Source organism: Lepisma saccharinum, chromosome 1 (genome assembly GCF_977018435.1).
Source record: "Lepisma saccharinum chromosome 1, izLepSacc3.1, whole genome shotgun sequence".
Classification (NCBI taxonomy): Eukaryota; Metazoa; Arthropoda; class Insecta; order Zygentoma; family Lepismatidae; genus Lepisma; species Lepisma saccharinum.
This window is the reverse complement of record NC_139229.1, coordinates 112993292-113011986: the sequence shown is the minus strand read 5'-3', so window position 1 is coordinate 113011986 and position 18695 is coordinate 112993292. Positions and strand designations below refer to the sequence as shown.

Below are 18695 nucleotides of genomic sequence, written 5' to 3'. Positions count from 1 at the left end.
TAGAAAGTGAGAGCAGGAATAGAACAATACATTAGTATTAAACACTATTTTATGAGTATAGTATATTTGATGTATTTCTTTCATATAAAATAGACCTTTGTGACAAAACAAAATATCTGACAAGATAACAGCTTTCCTTAAATTTTAATTATTTTAGTTTGCAAGTTTAAGATTCCTTCTTTCCATACAAGTTGCATTTCTGATCATATTATTTTGCAGTTCCCTTATAGCCAAAAAGAACATACTTGTTTTAGTTTAAAGTTTTAGATTTTTCTTCCAACACAAGTCACATTTATTTTCAAATTTTGAGCATTTATCATGTACAAAACTGGAACACATAGTATATCAAATCCAGTCTTCATCGCTAGTAGTATAAATACACACACAGTTATACACAAGCATACTCACAGACAAACACGCACATTGTACACACAGACAGACATATAAAACACACACATTATACACACAGACAAAGAATACACACGCACGCGTACCTTCACGGGCATCTTGCATAAACATATTACAGTACTCTTATTAAAAATAAAAAAAACACTTTAGATGGATTGGACTACCGAAGTACCATTCATAAAAATACTCAATTATCAATAATTTGCCAGAAACTGCTTCTTACACAAATACGAAATGGTCCATCTCTCCCGTGGCGACGTGGTCCAACTCTCCCGAATGTCCGGGAGAGAATAGAACAGGCAGCCATCGTTGGTGCCAGGACCGCTGCGACACAGAACGACGATTGACTGACATCATTTGTATTAGACGCTGGCTGAAAAATATTATCAGATAACGCGTATAATACCATTTCATGTAAATAGTGGATGAACTTTGATCCACCTGATTTTAATTTAGACGGTGTATTGTCTAAAATAATTGCTCAATGAGCACAAAAACAATACAGTGTGTCAATAATCTTCGCCATTTCCAGTCGACATCGCCACCGGCGCATTCTAGCAGTTAGTTTCAGAAATAACGAACTGGTCCATCTTACCCTCTGGTCCATCTTTCCCGGAATTAACCTATTCACTAAAGTACGTAGGAATTTCTTTTTCGGAGGTGTCTGTAAATGTCAAGGTTGCGTTCTAGAGGGGCGGGATCTACAATATAATATTTCGTAATAATTAAGGCTGAAGCGATACCACTTTCAAGCCATACCGATGCCGATACTCTCACCGATTCCTTCCGATACCGATGCTTGAATATTGCAATATAAAAAGTATCACAACATATTGATTGATATTAGTGCGTAAGTATTCCATTCTAATTACATGCATCAATTTACCAAGATTTTTGCTCTACAATATTCAAGAATTAGATCAGAATATTAAATTGTTATGCTCTCACAAAATTTCGAATTTTGCATAATTTTCGGGATAGTGTCGTGCGGCATTTTTGTGGACCCGGGAACGTTCAAAACGCCGGAAAAAGTATCGTCCGGTATCAGTAAATGAAATCCAAACGATACTTTCCGATACCCATACATCGACATCAAGGACGTATTTAGGGGGAGTCCAGGGGGTCCGGACCCAACCCCCAAAATACTTATTAAGTACGAAAATTAAATACTAATATAAATAAAATCGTTTAGCATTTGCTGTATAATTTCCTCTGAAGACAAGGATTATATTGGAATCATACGGCTTTGAATGGCATTTTCTCCAATTACATGTAACATAATTTTTGTTATTCGACAACTATTCAATTATTCATCTATTTGACATTAATTTCATTGCCAGGGCACTTGTTTTTATGTAAATTATTCCCAGCTTAACTACAAATAAGCTACGTAATGAATATGCGCTGTTAATAGAATAGAATAGAATAGAATGGTCTTTATTTAAGCAGGCTTGTTTCGGCCTCATGGGCCGTTCTTACAACCAACCCTTGTCAAAGATACAATAAATGAATAAAAAACAAAAAGAAAGAAAAAAAACACATAATGATCATGATAATACAATAAAGATAATATAAAGATTGTACAATGATAAAATAATACATTGAATAGATTAGTATATATACTGTTGAGTAAAGATAAGTAATAAGTCTTCGGTAGTTCAATGTGTGTGCGGGGGGGGGGGGGGTAGGTTAGGTATGCATTATATGATGTATAAGTGCAGGTGCAATTGTTAACATATGAAGGTTAATGAAGTTGTTGGGACAATAGTAAGTTCTTCAGATTTTTCTTAAAACTTTGATGGCAAATAATGTTAGTCAATGGTGCAGGCAGTTTGTTCCATTCCCTGATCCCTGTAACAATGAAGGACTTGTTATATGTGGCGGTTTTATGTTTGGGGATTTTTAGATTATGCTTCTTGCGGATATTATGTTCGGCTGATGTTCTACGAGAACAGATCTTATCGGATAAGTATTTTGGGGAGCCACTCTTAAGTATTTTGTGCATCAAGGTGAGTGTTAAGTATTTTCTTCTATTGTTAATGTTTAGCCAAGAAAGTTTCTTTAAATAGGGGGATACATGTTCCTTTCTGTTTAGGTTAAATATGAAACGTATACAACAATTCTGAATTTTTTGAAGTTTATAGTTTAGGCCCTGGGATATATTACTGTACACTGGAGCGCAATAGTCTAATGTGGATAGGACGAGTGCTTGCATAAGACGATCTTTAACATTAGCGTCCAGAGTATGTTTTAAATGATACAAAGATTTAAGTTTCCCCATACAGTTTTTCACAATAAATTCGACTTGTGGCTCCCAATTTAAGTGTCTATCGAACACAATCCCCAAGTTTTTGCTTGTATCCACTTCGCTTAGCGGAATACTGCCAAGAGTTGGAGGAGAAGGTGCGTTTTTGTGAAGTTTCTTAAGGGTACCATGAGTTCCTATGGTCATGAAGCAAGATTTTGATGGATTTAATTGAAGAGAGTTTCTCCGTGACCAATTTGTTATAGCATCAAGGTCGAATTGTAGTTTGGTCATCTCATTATCGTAGTTTTCTGTATTACACTGAATATAGATTTGCGAATCGTCAGCATCGTCTATTCTTATACGGTCTTTTTACCTACTCGTGTAATAATAATAATATAACGTCGTATTGTAATTAGTATTAATTAATTAGTATTAATTTAATTTAATATAATTATTTTAATTTAAACATTATTATTATTATTATTCCTGAGACACTTGGTTCGCCCCCCCCCCCCCCGAAACATATTTTTAGATACGTGCCTGATAGACATCGGTATCGATTGAGCCCTACTAATTATCATTTTTAAACTTTGTTACAAAATATGCTCAAAGACAAAGATGGTATTCGGCGGTCTTTTTTAAAGGGGTTTGCATTTACTGTTTTGGGTCCACCCTCCTCTTTAAGCTATCTGAAACTAGTCCAGTCCGCAAATGATTATCTTATCGGATAAGTATTTTGGGGAGCCACTCTTAAGTATTTTGTGCATCAAGGTGAGTGTTAAGTATTTTCTTCTATTGTTAATGCTTAGCCAAGAAAGTTTCTTTAAATAGGGGGATACGTGTTCCTTTCTGTTTAGGTTAAATATGAAACGTATACAACAATTCTGAATTTTTTGAAGTTGATAGTTTAGGCCCTGGGATATATTACTGTACACTGGAGCGCAATAGTCTAATGTGGATAGGACGAGTGCTTGCATAAGATGATCTTTAACTTTAGCGTCCAGAGTATGTTTTAACATTATTATTATTCCTGAGACACTTGGTTCGCCCCCCCCCCCCCCCGAAACATATTTTTAGATACGTGCCTGATAGACATCGGTATCGATTGAGCCCTACTAATTATCATTTTTAAACTTCGTTACAAAAGTTGCTCAAAGACAAAGATGGTATTCGGCGGTCTTTTTTAAAGGGGTTTGCATTTACTGTTTTGGGTCCACCCTCCTCTTTAAGCTATCTGAAACTAGTCCAGTCCGCAAATGATTGTCTTCGTGTAACCTGTGTCGGACTCGTCCCCTCATTATCCCACAAATGTGTGTTCGGTGTACGTGTGAGGCCTTTCCGCTCCCTTCATCAATAAATTGAAAGGTTACGGTATCTAAGTAACCATGGCTACAACGACGTAGTCCTGGGTTCGATTCCCACAACATTTTTATTGATGTCTCTCAATATGCAGCTGTAAGGGCTCGCCTATACTGGATTTCAGTGTAGCAGCCTTTCCACCCCTCGCAGGTCATCAAGAGAAAGGGTTGGGTATCGCCTTTGCGTCCAAACAATGTTTCCAGCTCGAGTAGTTTGTGACCATCGTATATATGCAAACAGTTGCAAGTGGTCCCGAATCAAAGTGCAATACACGCAAAACTAAGTATAATGGTGGCGGGATTCCTATGTAGATCATCATATCTCAGGGCAAATAGTATTATTCGTAGCAAATAACTATTCTTCTGTTGAGACAGTATAAAATACGCAACGTGTTAAAAGTAAGTCTCTTCACAAACTGTACGATTTCTTGAGTCGCGTACTATTTTTCTCGATTTCGTGAAGATCGATTTTTAGAATCCTCCTTAACATACGATGCCTCCCCGATGCCGCAGTGATAGCGTCGTTGCCTTTTAATCGAGGGGTCCCGGGTTCGATACCCGGTGAACGCACCCGTTCGGATCCTATTTTAAACCGTAGATCCAGTCCCAATTAGTCTTACTGTGCAAGAAGTGGACTTAAATCCCGTCTCAACTCCTTAAAAAACCTCTCGAAGAATCAAAAATTTAAACAAGTAAATACATTTTTTGTCACTTTGAGGTAAATTCTCATTTTTGGCTATTTTTTGTTCATATGAATCTGCCTCGTCCTCCTCCGTGGCAGTGCGGTCTAAGGGGTTGTGGTTTGGGCTCCGACTGCTGGACGGAATGGGTTCGAGTCCGGGGAGCTACGAGTGAGTAGCGTAACCCGGTCATAAGAATCTCATTTAACGGCGAAGGGTTCGTCGTGCTGACCCCACGTCACCCCATTATCGGTTCAATATCTCCACACCTCTAGGTAGGATTTGGGAGGTAGACTGGCAGTTCGAAGATAGGTCAAGGGCTGTCGAGCCACTGGTTATTATTATTAATGTTATTATTATTATCATTCTGCCTCGCTCAATAAGTTTATTTTATTGAGTCAAGTAAAATAGCCAACTCTTGAAATGAGTCCCTGGAAAGATATACAAGTGTGGTTGGACACATATTTCAGCATCTAAGGAATTATATTCTTGTGGTAAGGAGCGGTTGTCATTTAACAAACTTTATTGATTTATTCTATCAGCATTATTGAAAACATTGTGCCATCCTGAACTTAACAATTTAACAAAGGTAGATTGCTTAATGAAGCATTTTTCTTGTGTTGCAGAGCAGGTTCAGTTTTTGGAGTATTACAATGCTTTTACACAGTCCGTTCGAAGAATTTTGAGAATACTGATATTTTATCAGAATAATTATCTGATAAATATCATCGCACTTAAGATGCCAATTTTCGGTTACAACATGTCTGTGTCACTCAGGCTGAAGAGCCTGATGACGTTGACAAAGTTCCGATTCATACTTACAGGCAGGAACGACCTTGGCAGGAAGGAACTTCATTGGCACCATGTTGACAACTGACTCCAGAAGCCCCGCGACCGACAGAACTCGAAGTGCTCGGATCCTACGCCGACATAAACTTTAGTCTCATCGGTGGGTATCTGGTGGGTAAACAACCGGAACGTGATGCTTGTCGCACCACCTCCACTTTGCCCGAGATCGAGAATGTGTGGAACCGTACCTTCATCGTCTATGTGTCCCCATGATATACATTGCTCAGGTTATACCTAGGTAGTATCCCCATTAGGGAAGTGTAACATGGTATTAACTCCTGCTTCCTTTATTGTGCCTCGCAGTGAATATAGATGTTCCTAAATGCTTTAATCAAAGGGTCCTGCTTTCGATAAACGGTGGAGGCACATAGAACTTAGGATCCTGCTTTGAACTGTAGGTCCAGTCTCGATTAGCCTATATGTGCGTATAGTGAACTTAAAAAACTGAAAAAGCTTAGACGATCGAGTGATCGTCATGATCAGCAGGTTCCATGGTCGAGTTCCGGCCTGGTCATGTTCGTATCTCCACGAGTATCCCATCATTCGTCCGACTAGTCGCGATTAGCTAAAGGTGGTGACGTAAAAACTACAAAAGTAAATGCACTGAATGTAATTCTATATGAGTTATATATACAATCCCAAATTTCCAATAAAGAGAAGGTTTAGGAATTAATTCCTGTGTGAAGCTTTACTTTTTTGTTCTTAAATAACCTGCAGTCCAGTATTGCATGAGCACAATATTTATTATTATTAATTATAGTTTCCGAAATCAGAGCCTGTAGCAAGAGCCTCAAGTTTTTCAAAAACTCTTCCTTACCGTTTGACATTTCTGTCAAAACCTTTTTTCAATTCTTCTCATGGACTTCCCAATAGGGTCAACAACGTATTGCGCCATGATATTCAAAATAGATACATGAAATCAGATTATAGTATTATGTTTAATTATAACTAATTAACAATGTGATTCTATTAGCATAGGGACTGAAGTTTTTCTGGCGACTTGACTCAGACAGGTGATCTCGTGGTGATTAATCGGGTATCTCTGATCTTACCGGACTGATCGTTCAAGAACATCTGTTCGACTTCCATCCACGAATATGTTTGGTATTGTGTGTTATATTTTTAATGAAACTATTAGATAACAAGAGTTTTGATTAACCATTTTCGAAAATTTTTATTAGGATTGCCAAAAAATTGAATTTGTCTGAAACGTAATAAACAGTCTAAACTCAACCGTAGGCAGTTTCCATTTCATCTTGTCCAAGGACAATTTTAGAAAGTTTATATCGATTGAATATCTGCACTTCAGCACTTGTCCCTCCAGATTTACCATATGCACACAGAAACTAAATACATCGAACTATTGATGCACCATAAAAGCATTGATTGATGCACTAAAGTGTGTTTTATGGCCTTTGCGAAGAATCATGTTTTCAGTTTGATGAATTTTATAAGGTAACACCAAAGCGCATCATATGATGCAAGTAAGTATTATTTTCTGTTGAGATGCACTTTAATGCATCAGTTTTTTCGTTTCTTATGCACCTTCCTGCATTATTCTCGATAATGTACAGTGGGATCCATGAGTATTGACGTACAAATCGTCCATGACTATTCTCTTACATCCTATGTGGTTTTAGCGATGGGGATATATATATATATATATATATATATATGCTGGTGCAGAAGTTGTCAACAGCTTGTTTTGAGTTTTCTCTTCTTGAAGCTCTCATTGGGTCAAATAAAGTGCACGAACATGGCGATGGACAATTTGCACGGTTATACTCATGGATCCCACTGTAGTTTAACATTTTATCTCAGCGACAGGCTTCATGCATTCTTTAGTTCCAGATTATGCATTAACTTTTCTGTGTGTGAGATGCAAGAGGGGTGGTGTGATCGTTTTTGAAGACACTGAAATGTCATACTCTTTTTCAATGTAGTAGAGTGGGATGTCAGTATTACCAAGCAAATTGTCCATAACAATGTGTATTCTCATTGGTTTGTGCAATGAGAGCTTTAAAAATTGAAGCGAAACGCCAAACATGGTGCTGACAACTTCTGCACCAGGATACAAAAAACCCATTCCTAGGTTTGAATCCATAGACTCCTAGGTTGTAGAAGAATTAATTAAGATAGTCATGGACAATTTGCCGAGCAATACTTGTGCATCCCACTGTACACTCTGGAAACAGCATTTATGCAGGTTGACAAGGATCTGGTGGCTGAACCCACATAAAATAAATCATTTACGATCTAATAACAGTTATTTGAGAGTGTACTTCTTCTATTACAAATGTTCTACAAGAACAATCCTATACAAATGTCCATCCCATCCCAACAAACCGGTACTAAAATTCCAGCGATGCACATGACACTGAACCTCCTCTCTTCCCACATAGAAAACCTGTGTTAAAACTGGGACAGATTAGTAAAAGTGCACTTATTTACTTATTGTAAACCAAATAAGTTTATGGAAGTGTTCTATCTGTGTTAAGTGTACACTGTTGGTGAAACGATTCAATAAAACAAATACAAGTTATAGATTTACCACATGTTTTTCCCCTTCCACAATAGAAAATTCACAAAATTGAAAAAGAAGATAATGAAGAATTCAATGCTTCAAGTTTCGAACATTACTTCGTGTATTCCATCACTTGATAAATTTACATAAAAATCACATATATTTTATCAAGGTTAGAATATATTAACATTTTTCTATATTCCGTAAAAAGTGCAGTTTAGTGGTTCCACACGCTTTATGTTATGAAATCCCTTTTTCAAATTAAAAGTTTCAAAAAAATTTTGAAAGTAGGTGAACCGACACGTTTGATATTAATTGTACAAAACGTTAACTAATAATAGAATAATAGTTCTATTCGACAGAACATCAAAGACCTTCACGTGACGTCACCAAACTGTGACTTAATCGTCAAAGCTCACAAGGTGTTGTCATCTGTCCAGTACTACAGAATTCATTTGTTCACAAAAAGAACAACTCATATTTGTGAAGATAACCTGACTCAATTACTTTGGGTGAAATCAACTCTCTTATTTGTATTAAAACCTTGGTATTAACGTAGTTCATAGTAATGGATTTGGTATTTAAGCACAGTTTTTCATTTCACGTTTCCCCATGATATAGGTATGATACATCATGCCAAAGACAAAATAAGATTCTATGTTTGCGATTGAATGTATTAAGGTTTAACAAACAAAATTCGCTAAACTGTTACGCAAATGTATAATGAGCTCACATTACTTTTTTACTAAACGTGACAACACAGTTTAGGGTTATGTTAACATTTGGAGTTAGAATTACGTTATAATATTGAGCATGGAAGGCAAAACAATGCCTCCACGAGATAGTTTGCCCCGAGAATGTATTGGTAATTTCACTTACGTATATGGTTTCAAAGTAAGCAAACTTAACAGAATTAATACATGTATGTTTCAAAGTATATACAGGTAAAATTACTTAGATACAAAAATCAACATTTCAAAAATTTTCCATTATTCCGAATTTGTTAACAGAAAGTCGTTCCGCAAAGAAATAATGAAAAAGTTTCAACAATGTAAACTGCTCTCTTAGAAACAAGGAGGAAGTGTTGATTTACGGGATAAAAGTTTTGCTGACTCGGGTGATATTTTGTGCAGAATATACTGGTGTGGGAGGATTCAAGCTTAAAGAACTGCAGTTAATACTAACAACATCTGTGTCGCAATGGATGACGATCCGGATATGGCTCCAGCTGCTAAGAAGCGAAAAATTTCAGGAAATTTGAAAGATGCCATCGATGAAGGACTATATTCAAGGCAATTATATGTTTTGGGTCACGATGCAATGAGGAAAATATCCCATTCAGATGTTCTAATATCTGGAATGGGCGGTCTTGGAGTTGAGATAGCCAAGAACATAATTCTGGCTGGCGTAAAATCAGTGACGCTTCATGATGAACAAGTCTGCCGAAATTCTGATCTTGCATCTCAGTTTTATTTGAAAATAGAGGACCTGGGACGGAACAGAGCAGAATCTTGCAGTAAACGTCTGGGTGAGTTGAATGATTATGTAGAAGTTTATGTTTACACAGCTCCATTAACGCCAGAATTTATAAAGGAGTTCAAGGTTGTAGTTTTGACAAGTAGTACACTGCAAGAGCAGAAGAAAGTTTCAGACATCACAAGGAAGAACAACATTGCCTTAATAGTTGCTGATTCAAAGGGATTGTTTGGGCAAGTATTTTGTGATTTCGGGGAAGATTTTACAGTAAGCGATTGCACAGGTGAGAGTCCTATTTCTGCCACGGTTGTTGGTGTCTCCAAAGAGGCAGAGGGCGTTGTTAGTTGTCTGGATGATTCAAGACATGGCTTTGAAGACGGAGATCTTGTGACATTTGCAGAAGTTAAAGGGATGGAACAATTAAACGGCTGTAAAGCAAAAGAAGTGAAAGTTTTGGGTCCGTATACTTTCAGCATTGGCGACACTAGAAACTATTCAGATTACATAGCAGGAGGAATTGTTACTCAGGTCAAGAAACAGAAGAAATTACATTTTAAGTCCTTGAGAGACTCAATCAATGAACCTGAGTTTGTGATAACAGATTTTGCAAAAGCCGGTAATGCAACTCAGCTACATTTAGCGTTCCAAGCTTTCCACGAATTTATATCTACGGGACATGTGTGTCCTGGACCGTGGAACCAACGCCATGCAGAAGAATTTGTGAAATTCGCTAAGAAATTAAATGACAACAACAAATTCAAAGTAGCCCAGATAAACGAAAGCCTTTTAGAAGTATTTGCAAAAACATCCTCTGGAAACTTATGCCCTATGAATGCAGTGATTGGAGGTATCGTTGGACAGGAAGTCATAAAGGCCACTAGTGGAAAATTTAATCCAATATATCAATGGCTCTATTTTGATGCGATTGAGTGTTTGCCACAAGACACGCCAGATTTAGCAGAAAAAGACTGTAAGCCTGAAAATTGTCGGTATGATTCTCAGATTGCAGTATTCGGTAAAATCTTTCAAGAGAAACTGAGGGACATGAAATACTTTGTAGTTGGTGCTGGTGCGATCGGATGTGAACTTTTGAAAAACTTCAGCATGATGGGAGTTGGAGCTGGCACTGGATACTTAAAGGTGGCTGACATGGATATAATAGAGAGATCGAACTTAAACCGACAGTTTTTGTTCAGACCATGCCATGTTGGGAAATTCAAGTCTCACGTAGCAGCAGAAGCTGCTAAAGAAATGAACCCAGACCTACAGATACAGCCATTTATAAAGAAAGTTGATAGTACCACAGAGGAATTGTATGATGAAGAATTTTTCAAAAAGCTAGACGGTGTGGCAAATGCTTTGGACAGTTATGAAGCTCGATTGTATGTGGATCAACGATGCGTGTACTTCAAGAAGCCATTACTTGATTCGGGAACACTGGGAACCAAAGGAAACGTTCAAGTGATTGTTCCATTCTTGACCGAGTCATACGAGAGCTCCACAGATCCGCCAGAAAAAAGTGTTCCTCTTTGTACCCTGAGGCACTTTCCAAATTCGATAGATCACACGTTAGCGTGGGCTCGTGATATGTTTGAAGGCATTTTCCGTCAAACATACGAAACGACAGCAAAGTATATATCCGACCCTCAAGGTTTTGACAAAATTCGAAAATTAGGCGACAAAGCGCATAACGAGGCTATGTTGAGCGTGAGGCGAGTTTTAAAAGACGAACGACCTTTCAGTTATATGGAATGTGTAGTATGGGCACGAAATCAATGGGAGGAACAATTCAATAATCAAATTAGGCAACTGTTATTCAACTTCCCACCTGACTATTTGACTCCAACTGGCCAGCCATTTTGGTCTGGTACCAAACGGTGCCCTCACCCACTTGCATTTTCCGCTAACGTTCCGGCACATTTGGACTACGTCATCGCAGCGGCGAACTTGAGGGCTCAAATTTACGGCATCCCACGAATCAAAGACCGATCTGAGGTAGCGCAAATAGCGAAGAATGTTAAAATCCCACAATTTATCCCGAAAACAGGTGTCACCATTCAAGTCATAGATGGAGAAGCAGCCCAGGCAGACGCTAGGGACGATCAGGTCGATAAAGGTCAAATGGAGAAGCTGAGAAATGATTTGATTCACCTGAAAAGGAATATGGGCAGACTCACCATCAAACCTATAGTGTTTGACAAGGATGACGACACCAACTTTCACATGGACTTCATCACCTCGGCGTCCAACCTTCGTGCCGAAAACTACAATATACCACCTGCTGACAAGTTCAAGAGCAAACTAATTGCCGGGAAAATTATCCCAGCCATTGCGACAACTACTTCCGTTGTGGCCGGCTTGGCTTGCTTGGAATTCTACAAACTCGCTCAGGGATTCAAGACACTATCCTCCTACAAGAATGGATTCCTCAACTTGGCTTTGCCGTTCATCGGATTTTCGGAACCGGTCGCTGCCAACAAGGGGAACTATCTCGGCAAAGAGTGGACGTTATGGGATCAGTTTGAAGTGCAAGGCGAGATGACGCTTCGGCAGTTTTTGGAACATTTTAAGAACGAGCATAACCTCAATATTGAAATGATTACTCAGGGTACGTTGATTCTTCACAACCAACCACGAGAGGACCGAATGGACCTTACTTTGTCTCAGTTGGTCAAAATTATATCTGGAGAAGATATAAAGCCTCATGTGCAGGCTTTATTTTTGGATTTATCCTGCTCTGATGATGATAACAATGATGTACAGGTTCCACGTGTGCGGTATGTACTCCCACCCAAGGAACAGAATCACTTTGCACTTTAAACAAGACAACGGAGAGCTGGACACCACAAAATTTACCAGTATAAAGTTATGTACATATTTTTTTATACAGCACATGTACATTTGATAAAAATCAATATTAAGAAAGAATAATTTTATATTGAATTATGTTTTTTTATATGAGAATGTGATTTGGAAGAAAGAAAATTTATATTCTTACATGTTGTTCTCAGTATTCAAAATTTTATAATGTTTTGTTATATGACTTTAATAAACGCTTTATTTGTTACATTTCTTTCGTGAATTCATTGAATAATTTGTAATTGTAAATTCTGGCAATGTTCTTACACGGAGGTTAACAGAAATGTTGGTATAAACTCATTTACTATGTACAAATGGGAAGTTAAGTTCAATGAATTAGTATGGCATGCCCATTGCGTACATTCTGAACAATATATATTGTATCTTTAGTGTTCATAAATTTATTACGGCTGAGAATAAGATACAACTGGAGTGTGAGTGCACAATCGAAAGATGGCCAATAAAATCTCAGGTTGCTTCTTAGTTTCAAAATACTTTGATACTTTAACTTCGATGTTTTGATCGTATTTAGTAAATCATGATCTAATTCCTCTTACTATGTTGGATAAGTACATTAATCAAACAGAGCAGGCAAGAAATGAGATATTCCTTTGGTTTCTTTGTTAAATTAATGAGTAAAAATTGATGATTATTGGTCTTCACATTCGAAATTGTTCATGAATATGTTTTTGGACATTCCAAATTGATTTCTTTAAAGTGTTACCTTCTTGATTAACACACTGTTAAGAGATTAAAATTTAAAGTACTAACCCTCAGGTACTCCCACACCCGAAGGTTTACTGCAGCAGCAACACAAACCTTTCACTGTCGACATATCGTTTTTAATTCAAGTCCATCTCAATACTGTCCTTCCATCTTTGTCTCTGCCTTCCTGTAGGTCACTTTCCATCAGGTTACCCAAGAAGGTCACTGTAAACTCTGCTTCCTCCTCCCGGGTACCATCATCTACATTAATTGATTTGCATTATTTTACTTGGCTTTCTGCCACTCTTGGTTAATCGCGACTATGTGGATGAGTGATGATTAGAGCCCTGATTTTTATGTAATATAAAAGTACAGAATATGTACAAAAATATGTAACAATAATTGATAAAATATGTACCTAAATATGTATTATCAAAAGGATATGTAGCTAAATATGTAGTATCATAGAATGGTGTCATATTAATAACAATCGAGTATTCAAGCAATTTATGTCAAGAATTATGATAGATATTTATTTTATTTGAACATATTCAACGTAATTTTAAAGATATAAGTTGTTCAAATTAAAATTTGTATCAAATTTATAAACTGAAAAGAGCATAGCAACGTACAATCAATTTTGTCAACTATCACAAATTATTGTAGAATATGTAAATGTGTACGAGAGCTCTTCGTAACTTTCGAAACAAATTGTAAAAAAAAGCGTCTACAGAAAGAACAATCGATTGAAAATGCATAGCTACCTTTGTACTTTTTTGTACAAGGGAACATATTGTGTAATTCGCTAAGTACAGGAAAGTAGCTTTCTTGTCCACCGATGTCAAGTTTCCAGGGGCTTTGCCTAAACCTAAAAGTGAAACGGAAATATGTAACCAAAAAGGGGAGGGGAGAGAAACTCCAGCATCTTTCAATAAATAACAGTTCCAGTATTCTTTTATATTTTTTTTTGTCTGCTGCCTATCTTTCGACTTGGCAGTCAATTTTGGGTGACCGTAAGCACTAAGCATCTCATTGATTAGAAAATATGACATCACATGAGAAGATACAAATTTTCTTCATCATGTTTGAGAGGTCGAAAATATAGGAAAAAGGATCAAGATAGGGAAAAAATTGCCAAAATATGTTGTTTTATGTAAAGTAAATTAGCAAATATGTAAAATGTGTAATATCCTGGCAAATGTGTAAACATGATGTCAGCTACATAATTGGTTGACATTTTCGTGTTCAAGCTACTCTATGTGATCAGAAGTATCCGGACACCCACTTGAAAATAAGGTACACGTTTGGGCAACCCTCCATCGGGAACACTGGCAGTCAATACGGTGTTGGCCCACCCTTAGCCTTGATGACAGCGTTCACTCTCACAGGCATACTTTCAATCAGGTACCAGAAGGTTTCCTGAGGAATGGCAGCCCATTCCTCGCAGAGCGCCAAAATGAGAAGAGGTATTGATGTGGATCGGTGTGGTCTAGCACAAAGTCGGCATTCCAAAACATTCCAGAGATGTTCTATGGGATTCAAATCAGGACTCTGCGCAGGCCAGTCTATTAGTGGGATGATGATGTAATCAAACCACTCCCCCACAAGCCCTGCAGTATGGACGGGTGCTCGGTCGTGTTAAAAGTCACAATGGTCATCCCCGAACTGGTCTTCGACGGTAGGCAGCATGAAAGCTGTTAAAATGTCAACGTAAGCTTGTGCCGTGACAATGTCATGTAAAGCAACAAGGGGGCCAAGCCCCCTCCAGGCGAAACATGACCACACTGTAACCCCACCACCTCCGAATTTCACTCTCGGCTCTATACAGGCTGGTAGATGTCGTTCACCAGGCATTCGCCACACGCACACCCTACCATCGGATCGCCACTATGTGTACTGTGATTCATCACTCCACACAACGGTTTTCCACTATGTTCCAGTTTCGACGCTCCTTGCACCACACGAGGCAGCGTTTGGCATTTGTCTGTGTGATGTTTGACTTATGGGCAGCTGCTCGGCCATGGAAACCAAGTTGCCGCACATTGTGCCAAACAGTAATGGTGCTTGAAGTAGATCCTGATGCAGTTCGGAATTCCTGTGAGATGGTGGCGATGGATGATTGACGAAAATGCTGTACGACCCTCTTCAACACTCGATGGTCTCTGGAGGTCAACATGGGAGGCTGGCCTGCACCCTCTTGGGTTGTACACATCCCTTCACTATAACAGCGGAAACAGTGGACAGAGGGATGTTTAGGAGGGTGGAAATCTCACACACAGACTTCCTACACAAGTGGCACCCAACCAACTGACCATGCTGAAATTCTGTCAGTTCCTCAGACCATCCCATACTGCTGTCTCACACTTTCTGCAGACTACTGATTTCGCTGACTATGTGTTCCACGCGGTAGATGGCAGTACTGTGTCGCTCTCTATGATAAACACACGTTTAGCGGTGTGTCCGGATACTTTTGATCACATAGAGTATGTATCTAGAAAGGAATAGAATGTGTAATTGCATACAAATCCTAGCTCTAGTGATGCTATGATTAAATTGATAAAGGGACTCTCACAAGCACACCCAGGTCGGGATTCGAACCCGGTACTCCTGGCGTTGTATGTCGCTGTGCTACCCATTTCGTCAGGGAGGTCGGCACGTACCACAATCTTATCAACCCAAGTCATTGAAGTAATCTTCATTTTAATTTCTTCTCCGGTCATCCTTTTCTAATATATTTTATGTATTAATACTTTCCTAAAACTTCGCAGAAAATCCTAATTTATATATTTTTTACTACTTAGTCACGTTTCGCACACACATTAAGTGGCAGAGTTAACGGATATTTTTTTAAAACATTTTTGCAAACTCTCGGTACTTGCCAAAACTGGATTTACAAGGGAAATTTGTACTTGTTGCATGTGAGGATAATTGTTCACAGTAGTTGTGGTATTTTCCTCATTTGTTAGTATTATATAACATGATGCTGTTAATGTTAATAATGTGTAATGAAGAGATTGATTGATTTAATATATGAAGATGAGGATGAATGGTGATATGAAGAAACTGATGAAGGGACGCAAATCGACAGAACACAACACAGGACTATACTGACTGTGAGTCCGACGCCAGAGCCTCGTTAGCCTGCAAATTCAGTCCAGACGTACTATGTGGAAGAGAGATTGGCATCTGGGTGTCTTCGGAAAGAACACCCAACGAATGGGTTAACTGAGAGCGCTTCAACGCCAAGATTTCTAGGTTCGAACCTAGGTTAGACGTTTGTGTTTGTCTCATCATCTTTTTCATCAGTTCATCACTCATCCGATAGCAATTACTTCATGAGCGGTGGAAGAGCGACTTAAAATATAATGAGCGAAGAATCTGTATGTTGTAGTCTACTGCGTCTAATGGCACCTGCCTGGGAAAATGCGTTTTGATTGACGAGTGAGGTTTATTGTTTCTCGAACAGCCAATTGAAGGGAAGGATTCCCTTGAAGTCTAAGAAATGTGTCAAAAAGTTGGCCCCATGGGAAGATTGCAATGAAGAATGTCGGCTACAGCCGGATTGCGCACACTTTTCCGGTTTTATCAGTGGTATCTGATAAGCCGTTGACAAGCTGTCACAATGTACAGGATTGCCCACAAAAAAATGAAGCGATGTTGCCAGATGTAAAATGTTCTCAAGCCGTTCTCACTTCTGTTGTGTTTGTGGACTTACACGTGCTTTTGCTGGAAGGGTATAGCATTAGATGGGCATAGAGGATGAACCTGATTGGTGGACTAGAATGTAATGGCCGGTGTATCTCCGTATTTATACCGAAGGTCACGAGCTTCGATTGACAGAAGTGTTTGTTGTGCAGTCATTACCCTAACCTAACCTAACGTTTGAGTAAATTGGTATGAACATTGTATCTTGAAAACATCAATAGTAACTTACTGTATTATATAAATTGGTATGGAAATTGTATCTTAACTTGCTACATTTACTGGTCAAATTATATTTTTTATTTAATCCTTAAGAGACTTACTATTTTATTTCTAATTTCTCTCGCTCTTCTTGTCTAAAGACAAAAACAGTTTTGCGCACAGACTTTAAAGCTATCAAAGTGGCAACGTTCGATCAAAATCTGTGCGCAAAACAGGTCAGTGAGATTTGTGCGCAATCCTGGATCTAAAGTGTGCGCAATTCGGTTGCGGCGAGAATGTCGTGCTCCTAGCCTATTGATGAAGATAATCGTGATGGTACAGTAGGATCCATGAGTATTACCGTGCAAATTGTCCATCACCATGTTCGTGCACTTTATTTGGCCCAATAAGAGCTTCAAGAATTAAAAGAAAACTCAAAACAAGCTGTTGACAACATCTGCACTAGCATACATAAAAACCCTTCGCTTAGAAAAACATGGCATGTAAGATAAAAATTAATGAAAATACTCGTGGACAATTTGCACGGGAATAGTAATGGATTCCACTGTACCACAAGCACCAATTCAGAGGCTTTGTGAGAGGGATGCACACAACGCTAATCAAGACTACATCTATAGTTTAAAGTGTAATCCAAACCGCTGGAATGTTGCCTAGCACAATACGTCAAGGTTATAATGTGGTGCTTCAATTTTCAATTTTAAGCAGGGGATCCTTAAAATACATTGAATTATATTTACCCTATTAAAAAAAAATAGGGATGGTATGTAGAAGAGACTTGGCATAGTTTCCGTCTCGTCTCGATTTATAAACATCAATCGGAATCTCTGAATGTAAATCTCGGTCTCGTCTAGAAACTAAAAATACATAGTCTCAACAACATTTGCAAGGTGCCACAGCCCTTTCTTGATAAAGTTTTCCTGTTTGACGTCATGCGAATCTTCGGAAAATAGAATTTTATTCTGCTTAACTTTCCCACCAAGCAGGACAGACGTACAATTGCCACTAACGGCTTACTTTTCAATTCCTGTAAACAAAATATGCAACTTATCTACAAGTAACGAGATAGGTATCCGCTGTGTAAGGTATGTTGCTGTAGGTGAATTTTTCTAGTGTCAATAGGTCTCGATCGTACAGAGGCCTTTCTCTGTTAAGTCCAGAAGGGTGTGGCCTCGAGGTAGGTCTTGAGTCTCGGAGCGGATACTACAGCACGCTGCGACGCCATTACCGGGTTCGAATCCCGGCCTGGGCGTGATCAATTTCATCATATGGTCACTCATCCTCGTCGTCGCGATTAGCCAACAGTGGAAGAAAAGTGACGCTAAATAATAAATAAAATCTTTACAAGGCTGTTTCCATCTCGGTCTTATTTCGAAATTTCTCGTTGCAATCCCGAGAAAATGTTTTTTTCTAGAAAATTTTCCATTATCATACATCTGTCTGGTTTGCTTGTTTGTTTGTGTTTTAAGTCCACTTTATGCACAGATTGAGACTGGACCTACAGTTTAAAGTAAGATCCGAACCACTATGCAACTCCGCAGGGGAATCGAACCCGAGACTTCTGTTTGCCTCGTCTTTGTTTTCTTCTCATTGTTAGACACTCTCTTTCAGAGGTACGTGCTATACCCCGCCTTTCGACAGGGAAGTGGAAGAAGCTGTTCTCTTGG

General features: G+C 38.5%; 1 pseudogene; it reads left to right on the top strand.

Moving 5' to 3' along the window:
* Positions 1 to 9148: 9148 nt before the first annotated feature.
* LOC145999377 (ubiquitin-like modifier-activating enzyme 1 pseudogene) lies at positions 9149 to 12614 on the top strand (annotated as a pseudogene).
* The last annotated feature ends 6081 nt before the right edge of the window (positions 12615 to 18695 follow it).